Source organism: Mesoplodon densirostris, chromosome 11 (assembly GCF_025265405.1).
Source record: "Mesoplodon densirostris isolate mMesDen1 chromosome 11, mMesDen1 primary haplotype, whole genome shotgun sequence".
Lineage (NCBI taxonomy): Eukaryota > Metazoa > Chordata > Mammalia > Artiodactyla > Ziphiidae > Mesoplodon > Mesoplodon densirostris.
Window position 1 is genome coordinate 77,451,682 of NC_082671.1, and position 13,648 is coordinate 77,465,329.

Genomic DNA, 13,648 nt, shown 5'->3' on the forward strand with positions numbered 1-13,648 from the left:
ATGATTAGAGGAAAGTCGGAGGGGCGGGGCGAGGGCGGAGCGAGGGTGGCCTGCGGCGAGGGCGGCCCCTAGCAGAATGAGGAGGCCATTCCTATCGTGGGAAAAGGAAGGCGGAGGGTCTGGAGACCCTGTGATTGGATGAAGAGCTGACAAGGCTGGCTTTTTAGCTAAACCTGAAGAGCGTACGGTAGGGCTGCCCTCCTTTTCATTTATTTTTTGTTTAAATTGTGGTTAAAAAAAACACATAGCACAGAATGTACCATCTTAACTGTTTTTACGGGTACAGTTCAGAAATGTTAACTCTACATTGTTATGTAACTGATCTGTAGAATTTTTTGCAAAACTGAAACTCTATATCCACTGAGCAACCTCCCCATTTCTCCCTGACAGCCACCATTTTAACTTCTGTTTCTATGAGTTTAACTACTTCAGATACTTCATATAAGTGGAATCATACAATATTTGTCTTTTCACAACTGGCAGATTTCACTAAGTATAATGTTCTCAAAGTTTATCCATGCTGTGGCAAGTAATAGTAATCCCTTCTTTTTAAAGGCTGAATAATATTCCATTCCATGCACATACCACATTTCCTTTACCCATTCGTCCCTTGATAGCTGGGTTGCTTCCTCCCGGATATTGTGAATAATGCTGCAATGAACATAGGTATGCAAATATATCTTTGAGATACTGCTTTCAATTCTTTTGGAAGTGTGATTACTCACTGTATGGTAATTCTATTTTTAACTTTTTAAGAACCTTTGTACTGGTTTCCATAGTGACTGCACTATCTTATTCCCACCAGTAGGGCATAAGCATGCCAATTTCTCCACATCCTCACATCTCCACATCCTCACCAATGCTTATTTTCTTTTTCTTTCTTTCTTTCTTTCTTTCTTCCTTCCTTCCTTCCTTCCTTCCTTTCTTTCTTTCTTTCTTTCTTTCTTTCTTTCTTTCTTTCTTTCTTTTACAGTGGCCATCCTAGTCAGTACGAGGTGATAACTCATTGTAGTTTTGATTTGCATTTCTCTAATGATGAGTGATGTTGAGCATCTTTTCATGTGTTCACTGATCGTTTGTATATATACTTTGGGGAAATGTGTATTCACATCCATTGCCCATTTTAACTCAGATTGTATGAGTTATTTACATATTCTTATCAGATATATGATAATGTTTTGGAGACATAAACCATTATGAACATACAAGGACTCAGGAAATATTGTTCCCATACCCTTTTTAAAGAATTTACTAGAGAATATGATTCAGAAAATAATTGGAGAAATTCACCTTAAGTTTTGGTGGTGAGCATTTTACAGTAGAATTGGGGAGAAACAGTGAGAATAAGGTTGAAAGAATAGTATTTAATTTATATAGGTTTTGATAATATGGATATAACACAAATATGAAAAATGAGGAGAAAGCAGAGACTATATTAAGAGAAAATCTGGCTTTTTAAAAACTGGGACTAAAAGGGTAATACTTTAAGTTAGATGCTGGGGGTAAAGGAGAGAAGAGAAAGAGGAGATGACTTGCAAATTACAATATTGTTCATAGTGGTAAGACAATATAAAAAAGGGGGGGACTGAATGGTATTGAGTAAAGGTATTAGTACAAAATAAATATATTCCTAAATACCCAAATTAATTAGATAGAGAGAAAGAAATAAAACAGACTTCATAGTAAAGACTTTATATGATTATGACAAAACTGAAGCAAAGCATATCAATTGTATCAATACATGCAATAGGGCTTAACTGACCTATAAAAGGAAAAGGATTTTCAGAGTGGATAAAAAGTCACTATCCAACTCTATGCTGGATAGAAGAGACTTACTTAAAATATAAGATTAAAATGGTAAAAATAAAAGGATGGTGTTTTTAAAAATTTAAGTGTACCTGTTATATCTATAACCATTCTAAATAAAACTTAAATTTAAAAAAGAGTGTGGGGGATCAAAGCCACAATGAGATATCACCTCACACTTGATAGAATGACTATTATGAAAAAGACAAGAAACAGCAAGTGTTGGTGAGGATGTGGAAAAAAGGGAACACTTGAACACTGTTTATGGAAATATAAATCAGTGCAGCCACTGTGGAAAACAGTATGGAGGTTCCTCAAAAAATTAAAAATAGAACTATCATATAATCCACCAAGTTCACTTCTGGGTGTTTATCTGAAGGAAATGAAATCACTATCTCAAAAATATATCAGCACCTCCATATTTTGCAGCATTATTTACAATAGCCAAGACATGGAAACAACCTAAGTGTCTATCAACAGGTGAATGGATAAAGAAAATGTGATACTTATATAAATTCAGCAATATAAAGAAGGAAATCTTCCCATTTGTAACAACGTGCATGGACCTCAAGGTCATTATGCTAAGCAAAATAAGTCAGACAGAGAAAGACAAATACTGTGTGTTCTCACTTATATGTGGAATCTAAAAAAAAAAAAAAACAATAGAACACATAGGTACAGATTGGTGGTTGCCAGAGGATAGGAGTGGCAGTGGGTGAAATGGGTGAACTTCTAGTAAGATAAATAATTCCTGGAGATGTAATGAACAGCATGGTGGCTATAGTTAACTATACTGTCTTGTATATTTGAAAGTTGCTAAGAGAATAGATCTTAAAAGTTCTCATCACAAGAAAAAATTTTTAAGTGTGTGAGGTGATGGATGTTAACTTATTCTGGTAATCATTTTGCAATACATACATATGTCAAATCATTATGTTCTACACCTAAAACTAATACAATGTTATATGCCAATTATATCGCAATTAAAAAAAAACAGGGTCATGACCTTATTATTAGACAAGCAAGAATTCAGCCTTGTTCCCCCTAAAAAGAAACAAAAAGACACTTTATAATGCTAAATACTGCAATTTGCTAAGAGGAAACTATCATTAATATCCATGTGCCCAATAAAACAGCAGCAAGTATTATAAAGCAAACTGAAAAAGAATGCACAGATAAATAAGCAGAAACTCTAATAATTGGAAATTTTAACACCCTTTCAGAACAGAATAGACCTAACTGGACAAAAAATTTGTATGGATACAGAAGACCTAAACAAAATTATAAACAAAGTAGATCTAATAAATGTAAACACTGAATCCTGATAATAGAGATTAAACTTTCTTCTAAGTCACATGGAAAATTCACCAAATTGACATATTATAGTCCACAAAGAAAATTTCAATACATTCCAAAAATGTAAATGATATAAGGGGCCTTCTGTGATCACAATTCTATATAACTGGCAAATAATGACATTTAAAAAATCTCTTCCACCTAAAACTGTAAAAACACACTGCTAATCAATCCTTGCATCAAGAGGAAATAGTGAAAGTGAAACTGTGTCCCCCAAAAGCTAAGTATTGAAAAAGTCAAGAAAATGACAAACCACTAGCTAACCTAAACCAAAATAGGGAGTGGAGGAAGGTTTGAAGGTATAAACATATGAAATAAAAGGTAATGGAGGGCCTCCCTGGTGGCGCAGTGGTTAAGAGTCCGCCTGCCGATGCAGGGGATACGGGTTCGTGCCCCGGTCTGGGAGGATCCCATATGCCGTGGAGCGGCTGGGCCCGTGAGCCATGGCCGCTGGGCCTGCGCATCCGGAGCCTGTGCTCCGCAACGGGAGAGGCCACAACAGTGAGAGGCCTGCATACAGCAAAAAGAAAAAATAAAAAATAAAAAAATAAAAAAATAAAAAAAAAAAAAGGTAATGGAACAATAACCATAAAATCAGAGGAAATATATAAAAACTTATAAACACTACTTTGCACAACTCTATGCAAATGAAACTGAAAACCTGTATGAAACCATTTGAAATGGTTAATGTTCCATAAATATATAATTTACAAAATTTCCCCAGAATCAATAGCAAGTCTAAAGAGAGCAATTTCTATAGACGTTACAGAGAAGGTTTTCAGAGCTCCCACATAAAAACACCATGCCCAGTTGGTTTTACAAGGGGATTTCTATCAAACTTTTAAAGATCAGATAAATCTAATGCTACTTAAACTACTTCAGAGTATGGGAAATAAAAGGAAATTTCCCAAGTTCTAAGAAATGAATATAGCATTGATACCCAAACTTCACAATGACTGTACAAAAACGAAAATTAGGGACTTCCTTGGTGGCGCAGTGGTTAAGAATCCACCTGCCAATGCAGGCGACACGGGTTCGAACCCTGGTCCAGCAAGATCCCACATGCTGTGGAGCAACTAAGCCTGTGCACCACAACTACTGAGCCTGCGCTCTAGAGCCCGCGAGCCACAACTACTGAGCCCACATGCTACAACTACTGAAGCCCGTGCACCTAGAGCCCATGCTCCACAACAGGAGAAGCCACCGCAATGAGAAGCCCGCGCACCGCAATGAAGAGTAGCCCCTGCTCACCGCAACTAGAGAAAGCCCGTGCACAGCAACGAAGACCCAATGCAGCCAAAAATAAATAAATATAAATAAATAAAGTTAAAAAGAAGAAGAAGAAGAAGAAAATTATACACCTGGCTTAATTGGATTTCCCTAGAAAGCCAATCTAGAGGCGAGGTTCAAGGGCAAGTAGCTTGGGAGCCAGAGGGGGAAAGAGAAATGAGGAAGGAAGGGAACCAATAATGTGTTACTGTCAAGCAAATTGTGGCTAAGGGCAACTGGAACTTAATCCTGCTGGGGAATTCCCAGAGTTATCCTGGGTGAGCCTAGGTATTTATCCACCAGCTCATGTTAGTCATTGGTTGAGGGCTGCTCCAAGGGGGTGCAAATTTCCCAGCATTTCTGGCCTGCTCCTTGCTCTCTAGTTAAGTGGGCTCCACTGGCCAGAGAATATCTTCAGGCAAAGAGTTGTAAATGCTGGCCATTGAAAACTGGGCAGATGTGTACACAAATAGTAAGTGCCAACATGGTATGGGTGAGGCACTGCCAGCCTTTACTCAAGACCAGTCTTAGTTATGAACACTGATGCAACACATTAAGTATTAGCAAACAGAATCCAAGAGCACATTAAAAAATAGATGCCATACAAGAGATGCTGATTCCAGGAGAAATTAGTATATTTATTAAAATAGTAGTATAGTCATTAATATAATACATCAGTTTAACAGAATTAAGAAGAAAAATCACATAATCATCTCTATAGATGTTAAAAAGATGTTTGACAAAATTCAACATTCAGTAAGATGAAAATTGATACCCATTATGCATGATAAAATGTGTATACCTCTGCCCCCAAATCAGCATTTAACTTAACGGGGAAATACAGGGCTTTCCTGCTGAAGTCTCTAGACGAAGTACAAGGATGTTCAGAGTCTTCACTAGTACCTAAACACTGAATTGGCAATGTTAGCCAAAACAGTTACATAAGAGGAAACAGTGAGAAACAAGAATTCGAAAGCATGAAGTAAGACTATTTCTAGATGCAGATGTTATGACAGTATACCAGGGGGTGGGAGTGGGGGAAGCATCAGAAAAACTGCTACTAACAAGAGAATTTGGTAAAGTAGCAAGAAATAAAATAAACACACAAAAATGCCACCCAGTCTGAAAATATAGTGGAAGGGAAAACCCATTTATAAGAGGAATAAGATAAAATACCTCGTCATAAACTTAACAAGAAATCTGCAAAAAATGTATGAAGAAAACCATAAAACATTCTGGAAATATAAAAAACAGATTTCAGTAAATGGAACGATATAACATAGATAATCCATGGTCTTGGATAGAAAGATTCAACGTCAAAACATGTCAATCTCCTAAAGTACACTATGAAATTTTCCCAATCCTAATATAAATACCAAAAGATATTTTTTTCTCTTTGAGAGATTATAAAGTTCATGCAAAAAGATGAACAAACAGTAGCAGCAGGGAGACTCTGAAAAGGAAAAGCTATAGTGGGAAGGGGGAGCTACCCCTGGTAGATATTAAAAACATAAAGTCTGCATAATAATTAAAAACAGTATTGGTACACAAACAAAAGAGGGGACAAAAAAGAAAACTCAGAAGGAGATCCCAGAGCACTGGGAAATTTGGTGTAGATAATGGGAGCATCTCAGATCAGTAGGGAGAAGATGGGCTTTTTAATAAGTGGCATTGGAACAAAAGAATAGCCATTTGGAAAAAAAAGGGAAATTTGCATCCATTCCACACACTATGCATCCAAATAAATTCAAAATGTATTAGAGATTCAAATTTTAAAAATGAAACCTTAAAAGTACTGAGAGAGAGAGAGAGAGAGAGAGAGAGAGAGAGAAGGAGGGAGGGAGAAAACATTTTCTTTACAACTGGAATCGATGGGGAAATTTTTCTTAACTATCATTCAAAATATAGAAGCAGTAAGAGAAAAAATCCATGATTTGACTATATAAAAATTCAAAAATAAATTTTATATAACAAAAATCAGCATAAGCAATGTAAAAAGGCAAATGACAAACTTGAAAACAAGACTTCCAACTTATCTCACTGGGAAGTGTCAATACTCATAACATTAAAAGCTTCTAAAAACTGAGAAGAAAAAGACCAATAACTCCACGGGAAAACGGGTTGGAGAAATGAACCAACAATTCACAGAAATAGAAATACAAATAATGCTCAAGCATATATAACAAAAAAAGGTGCTCAAACTCATATTAAACAAACAAACACACAAAAGAAAATGACACTGGAGAACCATTTCTCATCTATCAGAAAGGCAAGAATAAAAAATTACAACATACCTACCGGCAAAGTTGTGGGGATCCAGACATTGTCATACACTAATGTTGGGAATGCAAAATGGTAGAGTTGCTATGGGAAGGAATAGGCATTATCTAGTAAAATTACACATATGCATTTACCTTTATACCCAGAAATTCCTATCAATACTCTGGGAAAAAATTCAAGATAACATACACACTGTGGCACTATTTGCAATAGTAAAAATTAAAATAACCTAGATGTCTATCATTGGGGATCTAGTTGAATAAACACAAAATGGAATACTATGCAATGTAAAAGATGAGAGGGCCTCCCTGGTGGCGCAGTGGTTGAGAGTCCGCCTGCCGATGCAGGGGATGCGGGTTCGTGCCCCGGTCTGGGAGGATCCCATATGCCGCGGAGCGGCTGGGCCCGTGGGCCATGGCCGCTGGGCCTGCGCGTCCGGAGCCTGTGCTCCGCAGCGGGAGAGGCCACAACAGTGAGAGGCCCACATACCGCAAAAAGAAAAAAAAAAAAAAAAAAAAAAAGATGAGAAAAATATGTATATCCTGCTATGGAGTGATTTTCTGGATATATTGATAAGTGAATAAAGCAAATGCAAGAGTGTTTATAATATGCAGCCTTTTGTGTAATAAAATGAGGGAAATACCTATATATGTTTATATACATGCACACACACATACATATGCACATATACTTATGTCTTCAAAAAGAAGCAATGGAGGATAAGCCAAAAAAGAATGAAATAGTAACCTATAGGGGAAAGGAAGAAACAGGGAAGGTATTAGCCTTCTCCAAATGCACTGTTTTATAGTTTTGTCTTTGGAATCATGTAAATACTTTATACTTTAAAAAAAATTAAATACAAAAGGAAAGAAAATCCCCACCCAAAACTGAAAACAGACTGAAATAACTGAATTTAACTATATATCAAGTTTGTAGCCTAACAACACAGAAAAGAATTATTTTAGGCGACTTTAAACCTCAATATTTGGACGGTACATCCTTAGTAAGATGTATCTTAAGGATGATGACAATAGCTACATACCCTCAGAGAAATCTTAAATTGTATTCAATCATCTTAATTTTTCGTACTACTATTGGTATGGTTATTTTGAAACTGCTATGTAAATATTTTAGATAGAGCAAATAAGTAATTATATTAACACCATTTGCTGCTTAGATTTTTTGTTCAAGAGAAAAGAAATAAAAGCAAAACCCTCCTGTAATCTTAAATTTGAATTGGCAATATCTGTATAAATTCATGGTTTCCTTTTCTCTTTCTGAAAAACTACGTATTCCCTAGCTTGTTCCACTGGAAGGTCTAGAAAAAATAGCAACCCACCATACAAGTATCCCTGAGCCCAGATGGTGCCTGTTAAATACCTTTCCCCACTAAAAGGAATAGAGTTTCTTAGACAAATGGCTGATTTCAAGTCTGGGTCAGGAAATATAAACCTGGGACACCTATGGAGCCAGAAAACAAGGAAGCGCTCAAAGACTATTGGGGTCATGTCAAAAGGAACCTGGAACTAACTCCAGAAATTCCCACTAGCCCGAACTGACAAAATCTGGATCTGCCAACCATTCTGACATCACTAAAAGTGTGACCAACCAGTTTGTGCCCTGCTGCCTTAATGCATTAGGAAGTGCACAGTACCACCTAATATGTTTTGTAAAATAATGACAACTTTTCTAAATCAAGCGCCTAGTTCTAACTACCATTTTATAGGAAATATGAGGAATAGAGGGATAAGTGAAACTACTCAAGGAAGCAATCAGCCTAATCTAGAATATGGGAAATTCTACAGGTTAAATTTCTGTTTTCTTCAAAGGGAAAATCATACAAAAAGAAGATGAACTGTTACATTTTAAGATACTTAAAAGGCATATAAATATAAGAAACTTGTTGGTTGACCTGCATATAGGTTATAGTTATTATCATGGGCAAGCTCTAATCATGAGAGACGGGAAGCAGCCCCTGATTGCTGATTGGGTGTTACCTTAAAACTTGTCCAAGAAATTGGAATTAAGATTGCTATCCAAAAATTAAAATGTAAAATAAACAACTTGGGCTGTGGGCCCGCCATTGAATTAGCTGAGACCATTAAGATGACCCTAATTGGTTTAGGCAAATCAGGGCCTACCCCTCCAGCTGGGGGTAGGTGGGTCAATATCACCCAGAAGGCAGAGCTGCTGTTATACGGAGAGGGTGCAAAGGAAATTAGGGAGGCATCCACATGTTGACTGCAGCCAATAATATTTGGGATTTATTATTTTGAGAGTTTTTTCCCAAGAGGTAAATTTTACTCATTTTTTATCTTCAGCAGACTAACCAAACTGATTATTTATGTTGGTAGCTTTTCAAGTTGTTATTACCTGGCTCTCAGGCCCATAGAAACAATTATCTGTTTAATTTAATTACCCAGTTTTGCAAATCAAAACTATTTTATCTCTAAAGACATGGATATTTTAATGCTGAAAATTATGGTGTAATTACATTGCAAATAATTTATTTTGGTTAGCCTCATAATTCATCCATTTCATGCTACGGATAAAATCAAACATTTGTGTCAAAGAAATGCCTTATTTTCTAGCAACATAAAATGTTCACGCAGGGGGAGGGAGTAGGGAGGCATGGGGAACAGGATTTTATTTCTAGTTCGGAAGAGTAGCCACCTTAAATAAACTGGCTTAAACCTTGATTCTCTTCCTCACCTGCTGGAATTTAGGAAAAAAATGTTTTAAGGTTTGAATTTTGTATACAGTGCAAGGTGTCGTTTCTTTGTCAAAGTTCTATCCATACTATGGTACAAATGAGATCTGTGTTAAATTCTGCTAAATATTAATGAACCAGAAGTAACACCCATGAGTTAACTCCTGAGAGAGGACTGGAAGGAAACTTTTTTTTTTTTAAAACATTGGTAAATTGTGTACAGTTTGTACTGTTCCCTTTTTCTCATCCTACACTACCTCTTTCATCTATCTTATGTTAAGAACACTTTGCAAGTTTAGACATTCTGATATAAACTATGACGGGCCCCCCAAATTGCCATCCAGGACAGAGGGATCTCTATTATTTTGAAATGAATACTTTCATTTTCACAGAAGCTGTCTTCCTTTGAAGCTGCCCAAACAGACCACCTACACACTAGCTAGAAGTTCCTGATTTTTTTTAGCCAAGAATACAGAAGGTATCAAAAGAGGGGTGGCTACAGAAAGCAGAAGCAGAACCAGCACGTTTTTGTATGGCTTTTACCTCTGCACTGGCGGGATGTTACCAAAATAACTCTTTACATCCCTGTTCCCCCATCTCAATTTTTTGTCACTTTTTTGGGGATAAAATTTCTGATTTATAGACAAGTTGCAACAGTATTATAACCCCTGTAAACCATTTACCCAGATTCAAAAATGGATATATTTTGCTCCATTTGTTTTTTGCTTTGTCATATTTTTCTCTTTCTCTCCCCACACCATACAACACAATCCTTTTTTTGAATAATTCAAGGGCAAATTGTAGACTTCCTACTCTGTTTAACCTATAAATACTTCAGTGTATAAATCCTAAGGATATTTTCTTACATAACCAGAGTACAATGAACAAATCAGACAGTTTAACATGAATATAGTACCACTATGTAACCCATTGTTTGTATTCAAGCTTTAATTGTCTCAATACTGTCCTTTATAACTTTTTTTTGCCAGTCGAGGATCCAGCACAAGAGCATGCACTGCATTCAGTCTCTCTATTAATCTGTGACAGTTTCTCAGTCATTTTTTCTTTTATGACTTTGACATTTTTGAAGAGGATAGACCAGAGATTTCATAGACTGTCCCTCAATTTGGGTCTCTCTCCTGTTTCTTTGCAGTTAGACTCAAATTATATATTTTTCGCAAATAAACCACAGAGGTGATACTAGGTCCTTCTCAGTCCATCATATCAGGAGGCACATGATGTAGTTTTGCCTCGTTACTGGTGATGTTAACTTTGATCACTTGGTTAAGGTGTTTGTGAAATTTCTGCACTGTCAAGTTACTACTTATTTATTTTCAATTAACAAGTATCTGTGGGGAGATATGTAAACATACCGTCTCATTAAACTTTCACTCCTTAATTTTTACATCTATTGATGATTTTCTATGTATTAGTTGGTACTCTATTGTGAGAAAGAGCTTTCTCTTCTCCTATTTACTTATTTATTCACTTATTTATACCTGTGTGACTCATGGATTTTTATTTTATTTAATGGGCTTTCATCCATTACTATTATAATTTATTTTGATACTAAAATTGTCCCAGCAGGAGCCTTTTCAATTTGCAAATCTCTCCTTTTTATGTATCCCCATCATTCTTTGAGCACTTCCTTAATTTCTGGTACAAGTTATTGCAGATTCATTTTATACTTTCCCTGTCCCAGCCCTGGAATTAACCTTTTCTCCAAGGAGCACTGGTTCCTTTTAATGTTGAGAATGATATTTAGAAAGTAAGATCTGAATGTGTTAGTTAGCTAGGTGTGTTAATTGCTACTGATGTGTCCTAGCTTTTAGGCCTTCCCATTGTAGAGGGCAAGGAAACACACACATACACTCTCTTATCCACAATATATCTGTATTTACTTCTATATTTATCTATGTTTAAAAGCTTCAAGAATGAGAAACTTGCAGCAACGTGTTGGAACCAGCATGAACCAGCTCATGAGGGCTGATTCCTAGCTATTTGTAATTTTGTGAGCTGGTTGTTGTCTGAAATCATCTATGGGAGCATTTATACCATCGCAATTGGCAAATGCTGCAAATCAAGTTTGGTTTTTTTTTACCCCCCCACCAAGAGAACCAGTTTAGCAGAGTACCACTGGAAATCTGACTTTCATTATTCTCAATATATTTATTCAAAACACGTTACGTGGCAAAAGGGAATTAAGGTTGCTAATCAGCTGACTTTAAAATAGGGAGATAATCCTGAATTGTCTGGGTAGGCCCAATGTACTCACAAGGGTCCTTAAAAGTGGAAGAAGGAGGCAGAAAAGAGTCAAAGAGATGTGAGGATGGAAGGAGGGTCAGAGACACTGTGTACTCTGCTGCCTTTGAAGACAGAGGAAGGGGGCCACAAACCAAGGAGTGAGGTCTGCCTCTAGAAGCTGGGAAAGGATTCTCCCCTAGAAGAGAGCCCCCAGAAGAAATGCAGCCCTGCTAACACCTTACTTTTGGTTCAGTGAGATTCATTTTGGACTTCTAACTTACAGAACTATAAGATAACAAATGTTTTGTTTTAAGGCACTAAGTTTGTGGTAATTTGTCACAGCAGCAATGGAAAACAAATATGCATAGTATGTATATTTTTTCTGTCAAGGCCCTCTCTCTTTCAGCATAGTGTCAGTGAGATTCATCCATTTTGTTAAGCATATCCATAATTTGTTTCATTTCATTGTGGAGTAATTCTATTATTAAATTAGTTTTTCCATTCTCCTATGATGAACTTTTGATTATTTCTAGTCTTAGACAACTATGAGAAAGCTGCTATGAACAGTTTTTTTAAAAATTTATTGGGCTTCCCTGGTGGCGCAGTGGTTGAGAGTCTGCCTGCTGATGCAGGGGACACGGGTTCATGCCCCAGTCCGGAAGGATCCCGCATGCCGTGGAGCGGCTGGGCCCGTGAGCCATGGCCGCTGAACCTGCGCGTCCGGAGCCTGTGCTCCGCAACGGGAGAGGCCACAACAGTGAGAGGCCCACATACCACAAAAAAAAAAAAAAAAAAAAATTAATTTTATTGAAGTATAGTTGATTTACAATGCTATGTTTATTTCTGCTGTACAGCAAAGTGATTCAGTTATACATATATATATTCTTTTTCATATTCTTTTCCATTATGGTTTATCACAGGATATTGAATATAGTTCCCTGTGCTATACAGTAGGACCTTGTTGTTTATCCATCCTATATATAATAGTTTGCATCTGCTAATCCCAAATGCCCACTCCATCCCTCCCTTACCCCACCTCCCCCTTGGCAACCACAAGTCTGTTCTCTAGATATGTGAGTCTGTATCTATGAATGGTTTTATACAGTATTTTCGTGGGGGTGGAGGATATATGAGCATCCATTTAAGGGAATGGTCACAATATTGGGTTTGGACTTCCCTGGTGGCACAGTGGTTAAGTATCCGCCTGCCAATACAGGGGACACGGTTCGAGCCCTGGTCTGGGAAGATGCGACATGCCATGGAGCAACTAAGCCTGTGCACCACAGCTACTGAGCCTGAGTTCTAGAGCCCACAAGCCACAACTACTGAGCCTGCATGCCACAACTACTGAAGCCCGTGCACCTAGAGCCCGTGCTCCGCAACAAGAGAAGCCACCACAATGAGAAGCCCGAATACCACAGTGAAGAGTAGCCTCCACTCGCCGCAACTAGAGAAAGCCCGCACGCAGCAATGAAGACCCAACACAGCCATTAATTAATTAATTAATTAATTAATTAATTTAAAAAACCCAAAAACAAATATTGGGTTTTCCAGGTCCTTAAACCAAACAGTATCAGCAAGGCCACATCCTCATCCCCAGAATAATAGTCAATACCCAGATGTCCCTGAAAAATATCTCAGCCATCAGCATCCAGTGTTACAGAAAAATTGTCTCCCAACAAAATCCGAAAAGTCAGATTCAAGGAGCCAGAACAATGCCATATATAATTACATTTTAAAATCTATTAAGGGACTTCCCTGGTGGCGCAGTTGTTCCACCTGCCAATGCAGGGTACATGGGTGCGAGCCCTGGTCTGGGAAGATCCCACATGCCCGGAGCAACTAAGTCCGTACGTCACAACTATTGAGCCTGCATGCTACAGCCTGCAAGCCACAACTACTGAGCCTGCGTGCCACAACTACTGAAGACCATGTGCCTAGAGCCCGTGCTCTGCAACAAGAGAAGCCACTGCAATGAGAAGG

The 13,648-nt window shown here is 37.5% G+C and overlaps 1 protein-coding gene across 1 annotated transcript in view; it reads left to right on the top strand.

Annotated features, from left to right (window-relative positions):
• The first annotated feature begins 128 nt into the window (after positions 1 to 128).
• SLC41A2 (solute carrier family 41 member 2) overlaps positions 129 to 13,648 on the top strand; it is a 167,098-nt gene continuing 153,578 nt past the window's right edge. The window contains exon 1 of the mRNA XM_060113016.1: positions 129 to 187. The gene's annotated coding sequence lies outside the window, so the exon portion shown is untranslated. The remainder of the gene's footprint in view (positions 188 to 13,648) is intronic.